Source organism: Euprymna scolopes, chromosome 9 (genome assembly GCF_053919585.1).
Source record: "Euprymna scolopes isolate OS-2025 chromosome 9, ASM5391958v1, whole genome shotgun sequence".
Taxonomy (NCBI): Eukaryota; Metazoa; Mollusca; class Cephalopoda; order Sepiida; family Sepiolidae; genus Euprymna; species Euprymna scolopes.
Genome location: NC_136490.1, coordinates 114582262 through 114609546, shown reverse-complemented (window position 1 = coordinate 114609546; position 27285 = coordinate 114582262). Strand labels below are relative to the sequence as shown.

General features: G+C 33.8%; 2 long non-coding RNA genes across 3 annotated transcripts in view; one reads left to right on the top strand and one right to left on the bottom strand.

Moving 5' to 3' along the window:
* LOC145284808 (uncharacterized) overlaps positions 1–27285 on the top strand; it is a 345012-nt gene that overhangs the window by 110996 nt on the left and 206731 nt on the right. The window lies entirely within an intron of this gene.
* The window catches only part of LOC145284806 (uncharacterized), a 290003-nt gene that overhangs the window by 220361 nt on the left and 42357 nt on the right, over positions 1–27285 (bottom strand). Inside the window, exon 3 of one of the 2 annotated variants that reach the window (XR_013868887.1) lies at positions 18053–18164. This is a non-coding gene — a long non-coding RNA (uncharacterized LOC145284806). Of the gene's footprint in view, positions 1–17899; positions 18165–27285 lie in introns of those variants that run through there. The other variant, XR_013868886.1, reaches the window with a different exon arrangement.

Below are 27285 nucleotides of genomic sequence, written 5' to 3'. Positions count from 1 at the left end.
ATATATACGGCATAATCGCGTTGACACACCGGTTCTCGTCAGATCACCGAAGTTAAGCAACGTTAAGCCTGGTTAATACCAGATGGGTGGATATCATCGGTAAAGCCATGTCATCGCTTAGGAACAATGATAAAAAAAACGGTTCGTGTAAATTCTAATGTGCGTACGTTGATAGCGGCATTGTTTTTTTTGTTGTTTTTTTTGTTTTTTTGTTTTTTGCATGACGTGTTTCAAACTCCGCTTGTTCAAACTCCGCTTGTTCAAACTCCGCACGTAAATTTCTTAATTCTTTTTCATTTTCAAAGAATTTTGAAAATTTACGTATTTTTCTTAGTGCAAAAGTACATTTTCTTTCTGTTTTTGAATGTCCATTGAACAAGCAACGGATCATGAAGAATTTACAAAACAGTCTACACACATATTAAGTGAAAATGTGATTCAGAGGTTTCTTATATGTCCGTTTAACAAAATATAGGCCCCTAACAACCAAGCACAAGTAGTATGTCCGACAACACGAGATAAGAAAATTTTCGATACAGTTGACTAATTGTAGAACTATACAGCGACAACCACATAAATTCTTACAACGAATAGATGGTCGATGTTGACCTTGTGGTTACTTAGGTATACGGTTCAAGAAATCATGGCCCTCAAAACCTCGCCAAAGTAGTTGGTTTTGAGCTGGAAGAATAGCTGCTAAGGGGACAAATCAGACAAATTGGATTGTTGCTGGCACGTTACATCCACGGTGTGGGGGCTACCTTGATCAGTAAGGTGTCAATATAACCGAAATTTACTAAAATAATATTAGGATTACAAAAAAGGAAAACACTGGAATTACCAAAGATACAGATCAAAATAAGCCTTCAAAGGTCATCAAACCAACCCCCGAGCAAGGTCGGATAATACTGCTAGTATATATATATATATATATATATACTTAATTTACTCACATAAAATTAATATACGAAAGTATAGATTTATGCGTAAACTTTAAGTATTTACTTCAAAAGTGATCAATATGTAGGTAGAGCTAGTTAGTAATTTATAAAATATATATGGCGATTAAGCTACACTGAATATTCCGCGTTTCATCCACTCTAGGACTCTTCAGGTCTGAAGAGTCCTAAAGTGGTTGAAACGCGGAATATACAGTGTAGCTTAATCGCCATATGCATTTTATAAATTTTATAAATTACTATATATATATATATATATATATATCTATATATATATATATTTATATATATATATATATATATATATATATATATATCCGGTTATAGGCAATTAGGTTAATAACTTCTCAAGCGAACTGATTTTCCAATTACAACATGAAGCAAAATATAAATCTAGCAATTTTGAAATCAGTTAGCCTCAATTAAAGCATCTTAACCTCCTACAACTCTACTTTCATAATTCCGATTAATGACATACATCAGTTTTTCTATTGAATGACATATTGGCCCATGGATTATAATTTGTATTTTATTTTACCTAGATGAGTCATATTCCCTGTTCTTTAAGAGACCATGTACAATTATAGTTTTCTTTACACTCGCCAATTCTTTATGATAGGTATATATATACTTATAACCTTAATGTAATTTCTTGACTTTCTCAAAAACATTTAAGTCTTTAATTCTACTTCCTACAACTCATAACCTCCTACCCTTTATAATGTATCTATACGTTATAAATATTTTTGCATCATTAGAATTGTTATTATTATCATTGTTATATTTACTATGGCAGTATTTTATTATTATCTTCATTATAAAAACATTCATAATTATCATTATAATAGTTATTATTGCCATTTTCTATTTTTGTCATTCTTATTTTTATTATTTGTATTATATTTAGTAGTTATTTAATTATTGTAATTAGTATCATTACTTTTACTACATTTCATTAATTTCATATATATATATATATAATTATATATATATATATAGTGTTGTGACGATTTATCGGAATCGGGAAATGGAAAAATCGGAATATTTTAGGATATCGGAATCAGTATCGTAAAAATTCGATGCCAAAAACGATTCTTTTAATTGTCTTTTTTTATTTGATTTTGTTTAAAGCAAACGCATCCATTGCTGGTAGTAATGACAAAATGATAAATATTTATTTATTTTACACCAATGTAGCAAAAAAAAACGATAGATTTTCCCCACATTTTACATTCAGGAAAATCTTCGAGATTTAACATGTCTTTTTACGAGAATCAGAGAAAAATACAACGATATAGTAAAATATTTAAAGATTTGTAAAAAATAAGAATCAGAATCGATAATTGCATCGGAATAAGAAATTTAGTACGCAATCGGTAATTTGTATCGGAACCGGGCAAAATATCGGAATCGTCCCATCCCTAACATATATATATATATATATATATATATATATATATATATATATATATATATATATATATACTAGCATTTCAGCCCGGTGTTGCCCGGCGCTGCCCGGCGTTGCCCGGCTGTTTGGATGTGTATGGTAAAAAAAAAAACGTAGATGGAAGACAGGCTCGAACCAGTACCGCAAATGATAAAAAGAACAGGGGGAAAACCTGACGTTTATGCTGTTACGACCACCGTCAAACCGGAAATGACATTTTTTAAAAAATTTAGGCTAGACAATCGAAAGGAGAGGATGACCTTAAAAAATATCGGCGAAAAAAAGCGACTCCCCCAGTAAAAAGTGGCCAGTTTACGGTGAAGATATTAATGTTTTTAGCCAATTTTTCGATATTTATCGTCTGAAAGGTGGAACTTCAAAGCGATACTGAGAAAATCCGTCGCCTCTGTCGAAAGTGTTAAGCAGACATGCAAACATACATACATACATTTATATACTGGTACCTAAAAATTTTCGACCCAAACCGATTAAAAAGCTTGTCCTATCTCTGAATACCGTTTACGCAAAATTTCAAATGTTTAGACCAGAAATTGTATGAGTAATTTGGTAGAGACCGCTGAGGTCAATTTTTTTAAAACTTTGATCCCTAATGTGACCCCTAAACAGTTATTGTTTTGGGCTCAAATAAAGTTATTAAGTTAGATCCATGTCCAATGAACCTATATCTAAAATTTCAAGTGTTTAGACCGAAAATTGTCGGAGGTGTTTGGTAGAGTTCTCAAAGGTCAAATCGTTGAATTTTAACCCTTTAATCGCCGAATGTCTGGCCGTACCCGATCACATAGATTTTCCCAATCTCTGTACCCTGTATATCAAATTTTGAGTCTGTAGACTTAAAATTGACACAGTTATTGCGTAGGGAAATGTACACACACAGACACACAGATACACAGATACACGGACAGACAGACACTTTCAGTTTTATAGATATATAGATAGAAAGATAACATTTCTGTAGAAACCTCCCTCACTCTAAAAAAAACTAAAAAACTTGACTGAACAAAAAGTCTTGAAACAAAACAAAAAACTTGTACTTGCACCTAACAATTTACGGTTAAAAAAAGTGAAACTTTAATCTTTTCTTGAAGAAAAAAGAAAAAAACTTTTGTTGATAAATATTTTGAAAAAAAAAGAAAAGAAAAGAAAAGAAAAAAAAAGAAAAGAAAAAAAAGAAAAGAAAAGAAAAGAAAAAAAGAAAAGAAAAATCCTTAAAAAATAAGTTTTTGTCATATTTTATTATTTGCATTTGTATTTTTTCCCGGTTTGTTTGTTTTGAATTTAATGTGCGTCTGTTACAACGCTTAGCTAAAACCGATGATTGCCGGTCTCGCCCGATCCATGTTTGACGGGAATTCTCGGGAATCCGGGTCAAATTATGCAAGAGTACAAAAACCTCATTTTCTATTGCCGGCAAAAATAATAAAATTATGAATATTTATTGATTTTAAACGACAATCTATCGATCACCTTTACCTGACAAATGTAATTTTTCATTTGCGAAAATATATGCACATATTACATCCGGTTTTAAGATAATGCAAATAATTAAAAACAACAAATTCATCGCTAAATATCTTGAAATTTTCAAAGATTCGGAATCGGTAATTGTGTCGGAATCGGGAATTGGGAAGAGAATCCTTTATTGTATCGGAATCGGGGAAAATATTGAAATCGTCACATCATTTAAGCCTACCATCGAGAATTAATAAGTTTGCGAGTATACTCTAGCAATCTTATTTTATAATTTCCTCATTTCTCGTATGTTCTCCAAGTTTTTATGGAATTACACCTGATGGAGGTGTGTTTGTATGTTTGTCAGTATCGATTCCGTTTCTTCTGTTAAGTGTCCTGTCCGCAGCAACGGTCATAGTTCAATTTATTGTACATTTTGCTCACCATCTAGGAGGAATCCAGCTGCGTGTATACGCTGAAGAGCACATTTCATATAGGTATAGATTTGTAGGTTAACCACTCTGCAATTCTTTTGCGTGTTTGCGCATGTTTTAAAAATCTATATACGTATGTATGCGTGCGAGAATAAGTCCCAGATTCTTCTCTTTATTCAATTTAAGAGAATCGAATTGCCGCCATTAATTTTGGGGAAAATATTGATAAGAAGAATAAAGCAAACATTGGTATCAGCATTAAATAACAACCAGCTTCTATAAAAACATCACCAGCTTCCCCACTACTCTCCGCCATTTTATTCGTGCAATAACATCACTAGCGCCACCACATTCAGCCTTTTTTTCTTTCTTTCGCGCCAACAATGTCTTACGTCTACGAAATCACCGCGTCTGGGACGGCCATATATTTTTGTCGGGGAGCGAACGATGTAAGCTCCAACAGGGTAGTAAATTTGCTAATAAAGATTCGTATCGCGACTCATTCCAATGAGAGAACCAATGAGTGATTGTTTTAATGAAGGCATAAATAGAATATTAATTCGTAGAAGCGAGTTTTCTGCGAGATCGGACCAATACAAAATGTCGCTGTCCGGGGGATTAGAAACGACAGATAAACATAGAAACTGGAATTAAAACAAAAATATGACAGAAAAAAAAATATTAATATTAATTTCAAGTGTTGTAAAATGGCCGTTATTCCTTTTTATATTTTACCGAATCCAAAATCATTGTTCATCCCCAAAACACATTCGTTGTATTTCGCTTTCGCTTATAAATTTGTTTTTACACCGTCCTATCTCAATCTTTGCTGGGCTACAACCGCATGCGAAAAAGGCAACCAGCGCCAATAATTTCCGCCTTCTGATATACGATTTGATCTTTTAATGTTTGGGGCGCCATCTAGTGTCGATATTGTGGAGGGAAGACACGAGCCTATGAGTTATGGAAGACAACCAAATAAGATTTTTGCAATAAAATAGACATGAAACAAAAAATGGGCATATTTTATTTACAATATATAAAAGCAATTAAATAACATTAGTAACGTAAATATATATATATATATATATATATATATATATATATATATATATATATATATATATATATATATATATACGAATATAAAGTCTGTATATTATGAAAACATTATTGGTTACATATGTGCATACATGTTTCAGTGGGATCCCAATTCAAGGATAATACATCGATATTGATTCTTTTTGATAAAGTATGCTCTTATTCATTGCAACCAGGTTGTGAGTCTAGTTCACGAAGGTACCCACTGATGATACTCTGACAGTCGTGCGAGACAAGCTGACTCACTGAAGGAATGCATTTTCACCCCAGTTGAGAAAAGAATGGAGATGTTGACTTTTTGTGTGGAAACTACATACTTCAAAATGGGATCTGATATATATCGGCAGGAAGGAGGTCTGGCGATGGTATCATATTGTCCCCAGTACTGGCTAATGTAGACATGAAATACTTTGAAGAAACGGCATTAGAATCAACAGCACTAAAGCCAACAATGTGGTAGTGATATGTGGATGTCACATTCATACTCTGACCCCATCAGGAAAATGTTCAAACATTACTAGACCATTTGAACTCGATCCGTCCAACTATATGGTTCACTGTGGAAGAATGAAATAACAGCAAATTATCATTCTTAGATGTGCTGATTACCCGCACTGGTCAGGGGTTTATGTAATCTGTATACCAAAAGCCAACTTTCATTGGACAATACCTAACCTTCAATTCCCACTATTGATATAATTTAAAGAAAGGAATCGTCCATTGCTACAGCACCGAGCAAAAGTAATATGTAGTAACATCAATAAGAAGAGAGGGACAGTTTAAGAGAACCTCTCCACCGAAACAACTATTCAGAGTAGATGACATTAGAAATCTGAACCAGATACAAAAAGACACCAAACAGAAACCCACCGCAGTTTGTATACCATAAATGAAGAGTTTGTCTGAAAAATCTCACCGAATATGTAATCCATATAACATCAGGACACTATTCAGGAGCGACGCAACTCTCCAGAAACAGCTTGTGAGAGTTAAACCCCCTACTGAAACAAACCTGGCGAAGAACTGTGTATATGAAATCCCATGTAAATGTGGAAAACTATACAAAGGCGAAACATATCGCCCACTAAAAGTACGGTTAGAAGAACACCGAAAAGCCGTAATACGTGGAGAAATTGAAAAATCGGGTATAGCTGACCATATCTAGAGGGAAAGGGGAAACCATCTATCGTTATGGGATGAAGTATAAATTATAGACAGAGATGAACGGTGGAGAGTAAGACGACTCGAAGAAGTAGCACATACGCTGGAAGATAACCAATTAGTATAGAATTTAATACGATACAGAAAGCGTTAATATAAATAATAGATAATATATACAAGTAATAAGTAAAAACAATAATATATATATATATATATATATATATATATAGTAATAATAATTAGTAATAAATAATGATATTTACAACTAGAAATAAAAATAGGGTTAAGGCTTCCAAAATTCTAGAATTGTCTGCAAGGACGCATGGCGCAGTGATTAGAGTACTTAGAAAATCAATTGCACAAGTGATATTCTCCAGAGGGTGTAATGTTCAATTCCTAGTGTGAACGACGGAAAAATACAATTGCGAATTACTTAGGAACCTTAGTTCAGCATTTGACCCTGTCTCCATTTAGGCCCAAAAGTCCCCAGGGGACGTCAAATCCTGGTGAGAATGAACAAACGGTGCAGTTTTAGGCCTTAGCACATGTAAATTTGAATTCTGCCCCATGCGAGAAAAAGAAATGCTTTAAGTCCATCATTTGCCCGCCCCCACCCCATTTAGCCCTAAAAGTCCCCAAGCCATAATATATTTAAATTTGAGTTCAGCACCATGCAAAACTACTAATAAATAGCCATACACGGAAAATTTTGGACAAATATGGTAAAATAGTCCCAAAAATGGAGTGTTTTTATTAGCCTCAAAAGAGCCCCTGTGGCACACCCAAGAGTTATCACGAAGTATAGACAAACAAAATTATATAGAAATCAGTTTGTTACAACTTTTCAGAAAGTTTTATAAAAATCCAAGGCGTCAATTTTTTTTTAATACGCACAAAATTTTAACCCGAAAGGCACCCCTAGCTGGGGGGGGGGGGCAACCAGAGTTTTCTCGGAAAATCTGTTCCCTTACTTTTGTACTCATATCATGTTTAATGTTTGTGCAAAATTCTAAGGCGTAGTTATTGACGAACGGACGAACGGACAAGGGTGAATTTACAGGTCCACCTTTCATTTGTCGGGGGGGGGGACCAATTACACTAAAACTTTTAAATAATAATTAACGTAACTAACACAGAAAATCTTAATTAAACGACAATTTTATTTAATAAAATCCTTCCGTTAATCTTTCTTTTAAAGAGAGTAGAAAATAAACGTTGGGTTTACTTCCGACCGCCTTTTAACTCTTGCTTTATTTATTTTTGTTTTTTAGTCCTCACGTTCCACAAGCTATGTTTCTCACAAAGATAGAAGAATTGCTGTTTCTTTTCGAACGTTTTTAAATAAAACTCATCTCTATAACCACTGTAAATAATTCCGCCTTTCTTTCTATGCATACCTAAAACGAATTGAAACTTGCATGAAAAATTAATCTTTATAAAGAAACCAAAAACAAAATATCTCTTAAACATTAGTATTAGTAAATAAAATTATTTCTTAGATTTCGTCTCACAAATAAATGACTTTTCTGTGACGTCTTCAAATTTATTCTGATCCGAAAACCCGAGCAAAATTGTAGTTATTCCGAAGGAGTTTCTTTGCTTTGTGACAATATCTTTGTAAACGTGTTAATTAAGTTACCATTATGTAGGAAATGGATTTTGGCATTCATTCCACGAACGATTGAATACAACGCAAGGTCGGATATTAAAATATCCTCCCTATTATATCAAGAGAACAGTGTGTCTCTGTGTGTGCGAGTTCGTTTCCTATGGACTCGAAAATGGCTGGGCTGATATTTATGAAATTTCACACGAAGGTACTTCATGTGCCTGGCAATGTTCTTAGATAGATTTCATATTGGAATGTCATCGATAATCGATAATCTGAATAACCCGATGAAAGAAAGAACAGGCGATTTTGACCAAAGTTAACACCTTACATAGCCTAATATCACATGTTTTGTTTTCTATTCACTAGCAAAACCTAGATTAAATATTTTAAAAGTTTTAATTTTCATTCACAGAAATTATTTTCTTAACTCATGCGTGTTTGTGTGTGGCTGCGTAGAAGAATTCGGCTGAGGACCAAACTTCAAGTATACAGAGTTGTGATTCTTGCCATCCTTTTGAATGCTTAGTATGCTTATACATACATTTTTATGGCGTTGACTGCTGTAATTTCATCATCAGCTAAAAAGTCGGAACCTTTCGGCATTATACGTAAAATGCATGATAAATTCCGACGATAGCACGATCATTATTATATATAAGTGTTATAAAGTTCAGGTGATTGGACAGAAACCTCTAATTGAAATGATTTAATAAATATATTATTTTAATAAAAAAAAAATGATTTAGAACGTTTTCTTAAATAACTGTCATAAAAGAGATAATAATGCAGAACAATAAAAAATGTCAAATAAAAAATACACAGTCGAAAAAGACATTTTGAAGGGATAGGCAAAAGAGTGGTCGGATTAGGGGTCATAATCTGACTGCAAACTGACTGTAGGAAATACAGTGTGGAACGATAAAATTGTCACCCTAGAAAAGACTACATGATTCAATTTCCATTTGATGAAAATTAGTTTACCTTTTTTTTTTTCTAATACTATCTACTAGTTGTCCAGTTGTGTATAAATCTCAAGAGCGATAGCAACCTTTTGAAAATGACACAATGTTCAACGAGCGAGATCGTAGATGCTGTACGACTCATGCACTCTACCGAGCCAAGTTATGACAAGTACCGCAATTGCCAGCATCCTCAAGATGCATCGGTGAATTGCTACGAATAACATGAACGTGCCCCGGATGATGAAAACAAAGTTTCCGGCCATGTTTATGGTTTTGGTGTGGTTTTAAGTGAGGGCCATATCATGCCATCTTACATCTTCGAAGTCGGCTTAAAAGTTAACACCAAAGCGCACCTGGATATGCTGAAGAGTGTGGTGATCCCTGCTGCACTCAGCTGGCCGCTGGCGAACCTTCGCTGTAACAGCAGGACACGGCGTCGCCCTGCAAGTCCAAAGAAGTCCAGGCTTTGCTTCAGAAAGAGTGCTACGACTGTTTACCTTTCTTTCGGCCCCTCAGCTGACCTGAACCGACAGGTCTACTTCGTGTAGTCATACGTCAGGAACATCACCAATATAACCTGCCACGACACCAAAGCCAGCTTGATTGCCGCCATCCGCGGAGTATTCGCGGAGTATTCGCGGAGTATTCGCCGAACTCCCGCTGGCGCTTGTGGAAATGAATTTTAATAAAAAAAACGATACAAATGAATTTTGAATGAATTTTAATTAAAAATAATACAAAAACGCAATTATTGCAAAAGCATTATTTAGCTTTGTTAAATCCGATTACCCCGAAAAGCTCCGATTTTCTGATTCCTGATTACGATTCCATTTAATCGTCCCAAGACACACACACACACACACAAACACAAACACAGACGCACACACTAACACACATATAATATAAATATACATACATGTGGAGGAATATATATATATATATATATATATAAAAGTGAACGTGTCTGTCTGTCTGTCTGTCTGTGTGTCTGTGTGTCTGTCTGTCTGTGTACATTTCCCTACGAAATAACTCTGTCAATTTTTAGTCTATAGACTCGAAATTTGAAATACTGGGTACTGAGATTTGGGAAAATCGATGTGACGGGTGTCAGCCAGAAATTTGGCTGTTAAGGGGTCAAATTTCAACGATTTGACCTTTAAGAACTCTACCAAACTCCTCCGACAATTTTGGGTCTAGACACTTGAAATTTTAGATATAGGTTCCTTGAACATGGATCTAACTTAATAAAGTGATTTGAGCCAGAAACAGTAAATTTTAAGGGGTCATAATAGGGGTCAAAGTTTTAAAAAATTAACCATTTTTTTTGTTTTTTTGCTTTTTTTGCACAGCATAAACCTCCAAACACCCGAGCAACGCCGGGCACCTGTTAACGAGCATCTCCCCCCCCACTCTCTGGCTTTCTTACTCTTTCTATTTTCTCTCTCTGTGTCTCTATAAGAGAATGGAGAAGGAGAGAGGGAGAGAGAGAGAGAGAGAGAGAGAGAGGTGAGTAAACGTGGAGGTAGACACGTTTACCAGAACCAAAGGTCAGCTGACCAAATTACGTATGTGTGACGTGGTTGGCTAGCTCTGTGAGATTTTGATTTGAGCTTTGAAGAAGACGGACGTTTTCCGTGGTCTCCCCCCTCTTAACTGGGGAGGGGGGAGACGAACGCTGACGTGTGTGAAGAAGAACTAACACAAGCCGATTTCACTTCCACTTCTGCAGAACCTCTGGGGAAAGTGAAATAAAAAACTATAAAACCATTTCATCGTCTTTGAGTGATAAATCTTCGTCAAACAGGTATCAAGTCTCCCTCCAGGATGAGAAATTGCCAGATGGTTCAACAGCGAGAAACAGAGGTAGGTTCAGAAATTACATGTCACACACACGATTCCCTTTATGATAATCAAACACACAACCATTTATATTAGAGACAATCACACGGAATCTTTCTTATGTTATATAGAAAACGTAAAATGTGCCCCTAAATGAAGAACTCTATATAACATATTCAAATGTAAGGAAAGCTCAATTTGGTACCCCTCAAGGATAACCTCAATGAAGAACGAATATATAACACACCCCTGCTAGTATATATATATATATATATATATATATATATATATATATATATATATATATATAAAGAACACAATTGGATACTAAATTATACTTTACCTGAATTAATAGGTCGACAGAATACTCAAAAAAAAAAAATTAAGATTTCCGTAATCCACGGAATTTCAAAGAAATGCGTGCTTCTTTGATGAGGAAGGACTTTAACAAATGAATATTATAGCGATTTTTTTCACTTCTTTTCCACATTGCAGTAACTCTTTGCACTGTAACCTTTTTTGCATTTATGACTAGTTTTTATATAATGCAGATTCAGTTCATATTTGCTAATATATTTACTCTGAAGAGCAGAACGCATTTCTTTGAAACTCCCAGCATTAAGAAGAAGTTAATATTTCTTCTTTGTATATCCTTAAATCGTGTTCTTCTACTACAGGCTCTATTTCCTATTTTGATTGAACCTTTTTTTTTATTTCGTTGGGATTTATATATATATATATATACATATATATGTATGTATATATATATATATATATATATATATATATATATATATAAATATATATATATATAGTCGCTTCAGATTTACAGAAGCCTTTGGCTTTTGGCTTATAAATTTAATGTTTAATTCTTGATATATATATATATATATATATATATATATATATATATATATTATTCATGTTAGATATGTGTATCTTTTAAACATTCTTCTATTTACACTATAATTACCTACACATTCTAGGCAATACGGTAAGTAGCAGGAGCACAGTAGTTCTTTGGTAAATCTTAATAGTTAGGGAATGCATGTATATCAAATAAGATATGTTTATATTTTTCTATGCAAGTTAATTAATCGATCATTATGAATTTTCGAACGTAGTTTCCCGTCGTAAGGTTGCATAATGTTGCTTGTATTTAGCTTAATTTTTATTCATGCAAAGGCGAAAACTATGGTGTGTCAGCCCCTCTTGCAAATTCAGATACCTTCAATTATTGTATAATTTGAATGATACATATTAGTATTAGACATCCATTAATAAATATTCCCCCGCCCATTTCACTTTTTTATTGGGTATTAATAGTGATTTTAAGGAGCAATTTATTCTAAAGAAAAGCCCGCTTCGAAATCTAGTGGGCGGTGTCCTTTTCTTCTCCATATAACCAATGTCTCCCAGAGCGACGTTGCGAGCCTATCTACATACTAGCGATATTTAATGGCAGGTGTTCGACTGAACTTCAATCTTTGATTCTCCTTGTAAAACATTCTAAAAAAACACTCATCTAGTTAAAACCACTGTAATTAATTGTTTGTTACACTTGTCTGTACCCAAAATTAAACGAACATTCCATAAGCAAAGTTTTCTTTCCTATAATTACTTCACTTCTGGGAACACATTACCGCGAGGTAGTTTCCCAACTAAATATAACATGGCAGTTTTTAATCTCGTTCGGATTGAGCAGCCATCTTAAATAATCAAATCCTACCAATTTCCGCCATTAAATATCATCACGATAGTGGTTCAAACGCTATCTTACACTCATTTACCCTTTATCCTCGAGTGGCGATTGAGCCTTGCAAAATAGACCCTCCTTTGTCACAAAATAACTCTTAAGCTTAAACACTTAATTCGGAAATATAAAAACAACAATCTATTCCAGCTTTCAGCATTTAGTTTTGTTAAATATAAAGTTTTAAAAGGGTTACCGATAGAATGCTTCCTTGTGGACCCTGCCATCTTGATTTTGTAGGTCAGGGAGTCTTTCTTTCAATTTGAACTTTGAAGTCTCTGTTTAGCATGAAATTTGTTTATAACGTTTGATAATATAGCCTTTGGGCCGGTAGCGTATAAATCTCTCATTACACCATATTTCCATCTGGAGTCGTAAGCTTTTTCCAGGCCATGTAAAATAGCTGATAAGTGCTTCTTTCTATACAGGCGTCCCTTATATAAGTCTCAAGTCGAATCAAATGATCTATAGTTCCCCCTTTTTATTTTCGTGGGCCATATTGATGATTGTGATTAGGCCATTTGGTACTAAAATACGCATCAGTCTTTTGTTTATCATATAATTCAGGGTTTTGCACCGACATTCAGTTAGGCCTCGTGTAATAATACTTCTTGACATGTAACAAGACCCATCAATGGACAGAACTGACCTCTAAACTAACCTTCAACGAAGTCTTAGAGAATTGACTTTACCATGAACCCATAAATTTTGTACTTTTTTTAAAATTAAGAATTTCAAATTTCGAATTTATTTTTTTTATATCAGGTTAACAGTTTGTATTATTTCGATTCATACGACTATTGTTCATATCTTGGGCGTTATTTATTCAGCCGATGTAACATCCGACCCTTTCCAGACACATCCTGACGAAATCGGAAATCTTTCTGTTGAACCAGAGAATCTATAAAAAAAAATTCCGAACAGAATTGTTTATTTACTGGACACACGTAGCTTGTTCTCATTCCCTCAGCCATAACAGGGTAGAAATTCTGACCAATTCGTTTTATAGTGGTAATTAAAACGTTACGTAACATGTGGCCGCAGCCGAGATTGAACTCACTATAGGAGTTTGTAGTGTAATTCAAATCTTCGCCGTAGCTGAATAATTAATGCTTCGCTATCAAGGGTATTTTTTATCGTGACGCCATCACTAGATGGGTTGCCTACCACGGCTTCAGAGATGCCCATCTACCCTCGAGAGAAGGATAGACCACGCCAGTTTCTCAACCTGATATTTTACCTCGCGTTACATACAGCGCCTCGCCTTCCCAAATAGTCACCCATCTGGTACTATCCAGGTTTAACGTTGCTTAATTGTCTGCTGGATACAGGCAGTGAGAGATCGAAGAATTATTGAATTGGTTCACTTGCTTGTCATTACCCTCAAGAGATTATAACTTTCTTATCAATAACTTTTAGGGGAATAAATCAATGATTTTAAAGAGTTTGACGTCTGTGTGAATTTTTTCTGATGGATCAAGATCAGTGCCTTTCTTGATTAATAGAAAAAATAGATTTATCCTTTCGCATTGAAGGAATAAGTTCAATAGTTGAAGACTTTGAAAAGTATAAGATTAAGTTGGCCGCAGGTTTCTCTTTAATGAGAAATGACGCCTTTTCTATGTATGGTCCTTTGGGAATAAATGTTATTAAATACGTAGGACCTATGCAATTGAATAAGTTTAGAGACGGACTCGTTTTGCAGTTGTCCCAAGGCGTTATTTTATTTGGTGATTTTGATCATTTTAAGCCTTGCCAGTCAGTGCAGTCAGGTTTAAGTTACAGTCATATAGTTAATAAATTTTCTTTGTGTGATATTACACGAGTTTATTTTGTTATGAATGCGAAGTTTAAATGTTTTGATCCATGGAATTGCTTTGATGAGGTTCCAATGTTTAGCTTGGAAACTTTAGAAATTGGTGATGATGAGTATAGTTATTACGATAAAGTGAAAATCGAATCCTTTCGTTCATCGATTGAATATTTAGAGAATAGTTATCATGTGAGCTTGTCATGGAATTTGGATAAGCTTGATTTGGTTATTGGGTGTCGTTATCCGTTTTGTATAAAGTTTGTGCAAGTTGTCTGAAAGAAGTTTGTACTTGGATTCTATCAGGTATTTCTGGATTCTACCAGGTATTTCTGGATTTTACCAGGTATTTCTGGATTCTACCAGGTATTTCTGGATCTAGAGAAAGAAGGAATCATAGAAAAATCTATGTCATAGCTTCTCACCTTGAAAAATACACTTGGGCCCCTCATCGTCAAGAGTTTAAGCAGGAATTACAAGGTACTATGAAGATCCGTCCGGTGTTCATCTGTTCGTTGGTAGTAGACCCTCTCTGAACGATTGTGCTTATTCCGTTGAACTTGCTGGGACTTATGATTAAGTTTAGAACAAACTGTTACGTCCTTCTAACGAACATAAGAAAATCCGTTTTAATGATTAATTTGAAAGAAGAGTCTGAAAAAAAATCAGTTTCGTTTCTTTTTGTTGTATGTAGGGGATTTAATTATCATGCAAGAAGGTGGATTTGAACGTTATACTTGTTGAAGTAATAGTAAATTGGTATTGCGTCGCATGACGTTAAATAATAATAGTTCTTCTCATGGAACTACTCATAAATAAGTCTTAGGTAATTTGTAGAATATAGGTTATTTGTATTTGTATAATTTGAATAATATAATTTGTATATTGTATGAGTTAAAGGTTATTTGTAGTGTGACTAAGAGAATGGTTTCTACCAAGAGAGACATGGTGTTCGATTCTCCAGGCTTAGTGTTGCCTATTACCATTAAGGGTAAAATAATACTAAGTAAGATATGGAAACTAGTTGTTTCATGGGACCAGCAGATTCTGCACGATATATTGACCTCCTGGGACAAGTTTTATGAAAATCTTGTCGGTGTTGGAGATATTGATTTCAACAGACGTTCTCTTGATACTGACTCTTCGGCTATTTTAGTTATGTTTTGTTATGCCTCAAATCAAGCCTATGGCATTATTGAATATTTATATTAACAGTGCCAAGCAAACTTGTTGTTTGATAAGGCTAATCTGGTTCCTTCTGTCAAGAGAACTTTGTATACATAAGAGCTATTGTCAGTGTATTTAAGCATTAAGCATTTCTCAGTGTTAAAGATGTTTCCTATAATGTTGAAAGAAATTATAGTAGCAATTGACGCTTAGGTAGTGTTGTCATAATTACTATCGAAAGCGGTTAACATGAAGTGTCAATTCACCAGGAATCGTCTGAAGAATATAAAAGTGATGGTTTGTGACTTACGTGATAAAGGTTTAATTTAAAAGTTTAAGTACGTCAATACAGTCGAAAACTCTGATGCTTTCGGGACAAGGAGGATTTCGTTGAATAAATTCGTTAAAGGGAAGAATTTTCGGTTGAAGGGTCAGGTTAAGGGGAGACTTCTTAATTTGGTCTTATTTTGACTTGGAATGTCTCAGTTTGAAATGTAAAGGGTTGAATAATGCTTACATCAGTTGTGGAGAAGAATTAAGTCCTGTTAAGTTGGGCAGGTTCTCTTCTTTAAATAAGTTAATAAGAATATTAACTGTTGTGTGCTTGTGTTCATTCCCAAATTGAAAGATATAAACGATGATGTTAGTATTAAAGCTAAGTCGCACATAAATAAATTAGCTCAAAGTCAATTCTTCGCCAGTGGGAATAATTTTTTAGAAACATCCTGATCTAGGTGAGATATCTCAGTTGGTATCTAGGTACAATCTTTTCTTGGATATTGAAATGTCGTGGACGAATAGACAATTCTGATTATTTTTATAGCGATGTACTTCATCCTATTTTGTTACCTAAATCGTGTTATATTACGGGTTTGTTTGTCATGGATTTTCATGCTATATGCAAACATTTAGAGATTGCTGCTACATTTAGTAGCATACATATATATATATATATATATATATATATACACACACATATATATATATATATATATATATATATATATATATATATATATATATATATATATATATATAAAGAGGTTTGTGTTTACAACAGGGTGTTCCAAAAGAAGCTGACGGATTTCAAATTTGATTAACTTTCTCAATAACAGGTCTCGTAACAGGTCGATTCAAAGCATGCTGGATGAAGGGTCGGAAGTTGTTATATATATATATATATATATATATATATATATATATATATATATATATACAGGGTGACCCCCCCCCAAAAAAAACAAAAACAAAAGCTAAATGGAGGCCATCTAGAACATATGCTATAGAACGGAGAAAAAAAGGCTAAAGATCCTAATGTGTTGATATGATGTTTTAAATATAATAAACTAGTTATGACCAAAGTTTCATTTCATTCGAACAAAACACTAAGAAACGAGGCCTAATTACAGTTCGTGCCCGTTTTTTTTTTGGAGGGGGGTCACCCTGTATAAGTAGATAGATATATAAAAAGAGATATTGCATGCAATAATTATATATACACACATGCATGTATATATATGTACATATGTGTGCATGTGCTCGCGTGTATGTGTGAGATAGCGTATGCCTATTTGTTAATTTACCCCCCAAAACTAAACACGTGTCTCATGTCATAATAATCATCAAATATACGTTGGTGAAACTCAACGAGAACTGGAGAAAACAACAGAGCCTATGACAAAATTGAAAAGAAAATTGAAAACAAAATGTGGATAACGATGTAGGAATGCACAGCCCTTGAACAGATGATTCTCCAGGTGAAACGATCACCAATCCGACCTTCGGATTCTGATAAAGACGAAATTGAAAATAAAGCAAAGGAAAATATAATTAAAAAGCAGGATTCAAGTAAAACCATAACACAACCTGCTTTGATAATAACATGAAAAAGAGTAAAGGAAACAGATCAAATGGAGATTGAAAATTAAACCCCACAAGCGAGCAAAATTTAAAAAAAATGCACAGACACACACACGTATGTACGTGCAAAATAGTGTTCAAACCAGTCATATATATATATATATATATATATATATATATATATATATATATATATATATATATATATATATATATATATATAAAGAGGTTTGTGTTTACAACAGGGTGTTCCAAAAGAAGCTGACGGATTTCAAATTTGATTAACTTTCTCAATATTTAAGTTATACTTAGCAATTTTCATATCTACGTAGATTAGCCTCTCCGTGATTTTTTGAGATATAGTAAGATATCAGTCTACTTATTCTAATTTTATACAAACAACTTATTCTAGGGTATTTCTTCACAAGGTCTAATTTTAGTTATAAAAAATGATGTTACTCAAATGACAACCATTTCATTTTCTCACTCTTGTGCTCTCTGCAGGGCATTGTCCAGCACATCACTTAATGTTTCAGGGCTTATGCCTCCTCGTGATGATCTTGGAAGGATTACTCTAGCTGATCTGAAAAAATAAAAGAAATATATAGAAAATTAAGATAGTTATGCATTTTTTTAACTATCAGCTTATTTTGGGACACCCTGTATAAGCTTTTTACGCAGATAGTACGTAAGTATAAATCATTACACTACATAGTTTATTAATAATGATCATCCTATAAGAAAACCGAAATGACTAATAGGGAATTAATTAAAATGAATGTTTAAAAGAATATATAAATTAGCTCTATCTTTTGCAGATGAATGCAATTCCCCGATCCATATATGACAAAATTGTATTTCCCTTTTAAATAAATCGAAAAAGTGGCTTTAACATGAATATCAATACACAATAAAACAAATGTATAGCCGTGCAGATAGATAGATAATATCGATTAGTTTTATTGTGAAGCTATGTTTAATATTAATGCTACCCGACAAGTAATTTTATTTGCAAACCATAAAATTAAAATGGGCAGCTTTTTTATACTTATCTTGTACCAAGTTAACCGATATCTCCGGACGAGATTCATCCATTGCCCCTTCGAATTAGTTGACCCCTGTGATCTCCTCAAATGTGAACAAACATGGTACGCTATTATCGAGTGTGGGGTTTACGCACGCGCTCAGCCTGATAATTTATTAAATACTAGCGGGGGTACCCGGAGTTGCCGAGTGTTTGTTTCCGGGACGGGGGGGGGGGTTTTAAAAAATGTTATGGTAGGTAAGTAGGAAGGATCAAACCCGGAGTCATGAGTAAAAGTAGGAAAATAAAGTGTGATAAAAAAAAAAAACATCTGCAACGTTAACAGTTCGGCCACCAAGAAAAGTCCATTCCAGTTGTTTAGGAAAAAAATAAATAAAAAACGACTACGGTAGGTCGGCGCGAACGTGAAAATATAATGTGAATTGTCCAGCACGCTAACTACTACGCCACAGAGCACTGCAGCTTAGTTTAGTGATTTTAAATAACTTCACATGAAAGAACTACGAAGCCAAACCGGTGTTCTCTTCTCAACTGTTCCTTGTGAACGATCCCCAAACGGTGTTAAGTGGTGGCAGGGGGAGGAGGAATTTATTAGAGAGAAAATATTTTACCACTTCCATTGATCTTAACCGATTTTGGCCGTGACTTCTCAGCAGAAAAAGTATAGAAATCTAAGATTATCGAAGAATTTGAGAAATAATAAGCCTATAACACACCTCAGATATTGTTCTGCCGTTTGTGCATATTATATTTGCATGAAATATCTTGATTTTTAATCCTATTAAGGTCAAAATCCGTTGGGAAAAAATGAGTTCATTTTATTTATATAGAATAGATAGATAGATAGATAGAATAGAAGATAGAAGAAGAGAAGAATAGAAGAAGATAGATAGATAGAAGAGAAGAGAAGTGAAGAGAAGATTAAATTTTCAAACACTTTATTTGGAGTAATATTTGTTAGCGACCATCATAATTATTTTGGAAAGTAAAAATACCTTAAAAGTATTAGGAAATGCGTCCATTTCTATGTGCTTTTCTTATATATGTATATGTATTTTTAGGAAATTTTTATGTGCTTTTCTTATATATGTATAGGTATTTTTAGGAAATTTCTATGTGCTTTTCTTATATATGTATAGGAAAAAATAAAGACGCAATAGGAATGTTAATGATTTGCTTTTTTTTACTGATATGTTTATTTAGAAATCATTTTTTAAACGAAGAAAAAAAAAACAGGAATGATATTTATGATGTACGTATTCGTGACGGAATAAAGATACGACATTCCTAAAACTTTAATATTTTTTTTTTCTTTATTTAAATAAGCGTAATTCCAAATTAGTGCTAGCTATTTTTTATTCAATTCGATCAGTGCAAGTAACCATGTTACTTGATATAAGTAACTAAGAAAATTAATTTTATTTATTTAATATTTACAAATATATTTTTAAGTGTCCACACACGTTACACACACACAAAACATTGCAAGAAACAATTAATCTAAAATAAAATAATTTATAAACTTATTTTTAGGATATATAGATGAAATTATAGATTTTTTTTTCATTTTCCCACCAAACAAGGTACAATACCCCTTTGATGTAGAGGGCTACTATAGGGGCATAAATTGCAGGGATACTATGTAAGGAGTTGAGCAGCAAAATTTCCGTACACATTAAACTTGAACTTCTGCATGTCAGTACAGTTGGGAAAGCAGGAACCCGAAAGGGAGTGCCAAAGTCTAGTAGTTCTGGGAAGGAAACTATTATAGTAGAAGACTTTCTTACATCTATGAATTTTTACTGTGTAAGGGTGCGATTTTGCTGCTTGTCGGGTTTGTCGGTGATATTTACGTCGAAGGGGTACAAGGGCTTGTAGTTCGTTGGAGCACTCAGTATTAAAATACTTAAAGAACAGGCAGAGGAATGCAACATTTCGGCGATGAGACAGAGTTTGAAACTTTGATGACAGTGCTGGACCTATCAAGTTAGTGACTCTCTTTTTAACCCTGTCAAGGAGTAAGAGACTAGTAGCAGATGTACTAGCCCAAATGTGAATACAATACTCCATACATAGGCGAATGGTGGCCTTGCAGGGATACAGGATACTTTAAGGTGTAAGTAACTTTCTAGTACAGTAGAGAGACCCCAAATTCTTTGCAGCAGCCTTGGCAATGCTCTCAACGTATCTATTCCAGCTCATGTTCCCTGTGAACGTAAAGCCGATGAGTTTGAAAGAAGTACGTTCAAGCAATGTATCTTTAACCATAGCTATTAGTGGTTGAGAAGGTTTCTTGTAATTATTGGAGGAAACAAGCTTAAATACTAATAAAACGACCACCCCATGTGAAGAATGGATGTGTACATAATAAATTTATTATTTCAGCACGGTATGTACTCTGCATCATAAGCATAGTTTATTTTAAGTGAAGTGGTTATAAAAATTTTGAACAAAACATTACACAATTATATTAATGTAAAACATAAAACTCCTTTCACTTGTGTGATACATTCTTCGTTGAAATCATAAATTAATTAATAAATTAATAAATAAATTAATTAATAAAGGATTAATGGATATATTTTTTTAATATTACATAATAGTTTATCTCACTGACGTATAAAACGAACTACTTACATTGCTTAAAAAAAAAGAAATTCCGGAATTATTTAATTTGGTAAAAGGAGATTTAGTTATTAATTTTCATCATTATTACTATTTTTTTTTTAATTAATTATTACTAATTTTTAAAATTAATTATTACTAATTTTTAAAATTAATTATTACTAATTTTTAAAATTCATTATTACTAATTTTTTAAATTAATTATTACTAACAGTGCCCGTCGAATTTCGGAATGTGAAATATATTTGATCAACAAATTTATTTTTATAAAGCTGATATCTTATAAATAGTTCAAAAATATTTCTTGGGCGCAAGAACCAATAATGCGTAACAAATATGAGTTTCTTAACATTTCTATGAAAATAACATTCATTGTATTTTTAATATAATAGTTACGCAAATTAGATAAAATAATAAGTATTATCAAATAGTATGAAAGTGATATTGTGCTACATGGTTAATACAAATAAAAAAGTAACATTGTAAAAGCCAATATTTAATTTACTCCTTCACATGTTAGCCGACGATGTCCTTCTGTGTTTCCTGTTTCTTTTGAATGTTCCCTTTTTAATTAACGCTGAGTTATTTCTTCGCCGAAGAACTGCTACGCGCCCAAAATAATATTCAGTTTCTATTTCGACACGATTACAATAACGATCATCTGTTATTATAATAATTTGTGAAAACGAAACTACATAAAAGGGAGGTCACTCGCATATTCTTTCCCATGATGAACAGATTAGTTTTTATAAAGCAACATTTTATGATTAATAAAAAGCACAATTAATTAATTTAATAAATGTTAATTAGATTTTAATGATTAATAATATGTTATATGTGTGATTGTACTCATAAACAGGTGAATGTAAAAGTAGCTCTTTTACATTCGTTGGTTTCATCACAACAAAACAAATATTACACTAACCCCTGAAAGTAACATTGAAAGACGGGATATTACTAAAAGTAACCGTATAGTTTCAGTTCTCCATATGTTACAGAAGTATACAAGAACAGTAATAGTATTGTTTCAGCATTAAACAATACCAACTCTAAATTACAAATAAGAGGGCAATAATGGCGGCCATTTTGCTGCGACTTGGATAAAATCTTAAATATCATCGATTTAAACGAACGTGTAAAATATACGGCTGCCTGTATCACTTAGTGTTTCAGTTCAAATCTCGTTCAGGCATAGCAACTGAATGACGCTCAGCTTCTCTTTAAAAAAAAGTCAGAATATTGTCCATAATACGAGTAGCAGTAGTATTAGCATAGTTGGATACAAATTCTTCATTAATAAAAGATCACATTACAAATCCTCTATCACTAACAGATAAACATTGCATTTTTGTTCTACATTATGCGATTAAAGTATTGAATTTATTAGATTTTATGAGTCTCAAGCCAAATCGGTCGAGTAATATTTATCCGCAATTCTTCTTTCATCATTCTGTCATGCCTCCCTCCATTAGATAACAATGCATTTGCAAATAGATGTGTAGTTTCAAATTATAGTTTCTTTGAATTCAATGCGAGTGTAAAGAAACTAGCATTGAATCAGATGCCATTTTCTTTTCCCTGCAACTTCTTTTCCACAGAAGAGATGTTGTTGCGAGCCTGTCTCTGCTTTATCGTTTTTTTCATAGCAAGTGCTCGTCTGAGCTCCAATGTATTATTCTTCCTCGTCAAACTTTCACGAAAAACACTTGTCTAGCAAACCAAGCTTCTTTCTTAGAACTGCACGCCTGTGGAACTCTTTTCCGTGTGCCTGCTTTCCAACTGACTACAATTTGATTTTCTTCAAGTCTAACATAAACAAGTTCTTGATTAACTATTCCCCAAAGTAATCCAATTTACAAAATTTCCACTACTTATGTATACCCATTAACCCTTATTCTCGAGTGGTCTCCGGGCCTTGATAAGTGGTGACTCCTCTGTAAAAAAAAAGAAAAGAAAAAGAAAAAAAGCGTAATTCTTTTGACAAATGTTTTCGACTGTATCTCCTTTTTTTCACAAGATCCGCAAGAGCAAATAAACCAACAGTAACACCAACTAGCTTTATCATAACCGAATGCAAATCCGACATGCGATAAATTGGGACAGTATCTAGGGAACCTGAAACCTAAAGAGATCTGTCTTGGCAGATGGGGTTTCTTAGGACCGTGCATATTGTCACTGCACTTTTTGTTGTGACTTGTTTTATCTTACTGCTACATTTATTCAAGTAAATTTGTTTAGATTACATTGAGTACAGCAATGCTCCGTTTTAACGATAATGACATTTTGATTAAAATAAGTGTTCGGACTAAAAAATTAGAGGACTATGTTTTGCAGTGTATAATTCTTCCAGAGACTTAATCGAGTGAAGGAGATGTGTTATGCACTTCATACGGGAGAATATTGATAAATCAAGTCTACACTATTTTTTAAATTCTAGATTTTCCTCGCATAGTTGCTTAATTAGCTACGCTAAAAGAACAGCATCTGTCGCATCCAGACATTTTTGAAAAGTATTGTAGAATACATTTCATTCATACCAATCCATCTAAATCACCCAAGTAATACGTTTCTAAAGTTTATGTCGATTAGCATAACAACCTGTTTGTAGTAAAAAATTGCATTTGTTTTCAGATTTGAAGACATAGGAGAAAAATCATCCATTCACGAGACGTTTTTTGCTGAAATCGCTTCAGACAAGGCGTGAAGGCACTTAATGTATCAGCTAAAATACTACTTCAATATAAAAAATTGCTAACAATAAATATTGGATAGATTCTGACCCCCCTCCCCAAACGCAATTATTTCCCCCAGAAACATCGCTGATAAGAACTAAAGAACAAAATATAGGAAGCAAGAATTAAAGAACCGACCAAGTTTCACATCAAGTCTTTTATGGAAATATGGTAAAAGATATTTACTTCATAATCAGCTATGTAAATAATTGAAGTTATAGGTTTACAATGTTATTAACGAATAGCATAGCAATGCGTTTGGTATAGTTTTGCATTTGTTTTCAGGTTAGAATAAATGTGAAAACAGAAAAATAAATATTCGAGAGATTACGGAAATCGCTTCAGATAAGGCATTAAAATACTTAATATACGAGGTTAAAATACTACTTAAAAACAAACTATCTAACGATATGTGTTAGATGGATTGATTCTGACTCAGAAAACCGTTATTATTTCCCGTTTTTTCTAAAACGTCGCTTATAGAATGTGAGGACTACAGCGGAAAATAAAGGTAGCGAAAATGACGAGGCGGTTGATTGTAAAACAAATTTTTCACTTTCTTCTCGCCTTAAAAGATGGTTGGAACGAGGCAACATTTAATTAAGACGACATTTCCACAAGTATTTGATAACATTGTAGCGAAGACGATCAATGTCGTAGTACACTGTGAATTAGTCTTGTGTTATTGTGTCTGAAAGAATGAATATTCTTGGAAAGAAACTTTGCTCATGAAAGTTTTGAATACTTGTCGATACACAGAGAAAGAAATGAAAATTATTTACAGTTGTTGTAGCTAAATGAGTTCTAGTCCGAAGCTAAACAGTAATTCGTCCATTTTTGTGAGAAATATCGTTCATAGAATATATAGACAAAATGACAAAATAAGTAAATCGAGAGTTACAAAACTATCGGAATTAAACCCAGGTTTTATTTATTACTCTCTTTAAATAAAGTTTTAAGGAAAGATTTTATTAAATAAAACTATTGTTTAAATGATATTTTCCACATTGATTACGCAAATTTGTTTAGTTTAATTCAATCCTTTTTCAGCATAGTAATTTCTTCGAGTTTATTGTTGCTTAACCTCTAAACTTGATTTTAGTAAATAACTGACCCTGCCATTAGAAATTCACGTAGAATTAAATACCGTACTTTGCGGTAATTGCGCTAAGTCCGGTGTATATTCTTACTAAAGTGCTATTTTGGCAACCATGCATATAAAGAGCACTTTTTTTTTTAATTTGGCGCAATTACCCTCGGATTTCGCGCAATTATCCCAAATACGGTATGTTAAAATATAGAAAGATAAAAAATTAAAAACATTGATTAAATTAGTTGAGAGTATATTGTTTATAATATATTTATCTTATTGTGAAACGTAAACTTTACGTTATCAGATTGATTAAATTTATTGTGAAGCTATTTCAGTCGCTATGAGAACCTGTTTGTAATTGTATTTATCAGGTATAAAATTGGAAATTTGCACTATTATTTTTTAACGGTGATCATGAAGACCGTTCTCTCAGAGCGATGCCATATTGGCCCCCGGCCCTCTGTGGCCTCGGGCGACAAGATCAAAGTGTAGTATCTGTTCCGACAGATACTGCAAGCTATGACTAGCAAAGACCAGATGTGGGGGCAACCCCACATGCCTGACCTTTAACCAGCTCCCATTTCCCACCTCTCGGGCTGGTCCCCTTTTTCCCTTCCCTCTCCCTTCACTCCTCACATTAAAAATTGGCCTTGTGCCTAATTTGCTCGGTGGGGGAGCAAATAAATACCATCTGTTCCGACAGATACTGCAAGCAAAGACATATGTGGGGGAAACCCCACGTATAAGACCTTGGTCAATGTAGGGGCAACTCTTCATACCAATTGTCACTATCCAGCTCCCCTACTCCCCGGGGAGTTGGTCCCAATTCCCCTTCACTCCTCACATTAAAATCGGCCTTGTGCCTAATTTACTCGGTGGGGGAGCAAATAAATACCCTGCAAGCGAAGACCATATGTGAAGGTAACTCCACATATCAGACCTTGGTCACTGTAGGAGGAACACTTCATACCAATTGTTACTATCCAGCTCCCATTTCCCACCAATCGGGAGCTGGCCCCCTTTTTCCCCTCCCCTCTCCCTCTCTCTCCACATTAAAAAACGGCCTTGTGCCTAATTTGCTCAGTGGGGAAGCAAATAAATACATTCTCTCAGAGCGAGGCCAATACATTGCACTACAGATGGGTTGACCTCTGGGATCGTCCCAAATGTGGGCGAGTCGGGTGTACTATTTTGAAGCGTGAGGTCTGCGTACGCGCTAATGCTAATAATTAATCGAAAATTAATTAGTTTATATGAAGGAATACTTGTTTCACGTTTTCATTGCAGTAAGGTTGGATTGACCTTAGCGGCAGTCGCAACATTTGGCTAATTCTGTGAAAGTATATTTGCCGACTTCCATGAAGAGTTCACAATTTATTTTTGTAAGTAAAACACGTTAAAGGTTGTAGGGAACCCATTTATTACAATGAGTGTTTCCTGCATCGGGTGTAAAAAAATTATGATACAAGAAGAGTATTAAAGATTTGCCAATTTACTGCTGACTAGGTTTCATGTTTTCTATTTGCGGAGAAGCAAATAACGAATTATAACCTAAAAACTAGAATATTTTACGCAGCAAAACTTTTTTTATACTTTACAAAAAAGATATTGTCATGGTAATCGCCTAAGGCAATACATAAAACGATTAACAAAATTTAATTTGCATTATTTTGATTAATCGGACAATTATTCTCATATTGGGTGTTATTAGCACAATATTTCGGTCGTGGACCCCGCGACCTTCTTCGGGTGTTGAATACATGTTTCCTTTCCTCTACTAAGGAAAAGAGGGATTAGCTCTGCATTGCACGAATTCGAACCATGGGTTTGAGGGTGGATCCGTAGATTATTAAGAAAGTTAAATCTTCGGGGGTCACCAGGATATTTATAAAGGCTTTTCTATGACTCAGTTTTTCGGGATATTTATATTAATTATTATTAGTGAAAAAAATATTTTACGAAACAGAGGATCGATACCCACGCGTGTTTTCGTTTTTGTTTTTATGTTAACGCAAGGCAAGGGAGACATCCTCAAACACAGATGTGAATAATAGACTCAAAGATCAAAATAATACAAGATATATATATCAGCATATGAATTCTTGCTAGTAATTGAGATCCAACATGTCAAGTCTAGTCAAGTAAAAGATATAATTTATGTAAATGTAAAATTCAGTGAATTTTCTGATTAAAAGAAGGAAATCAGTTT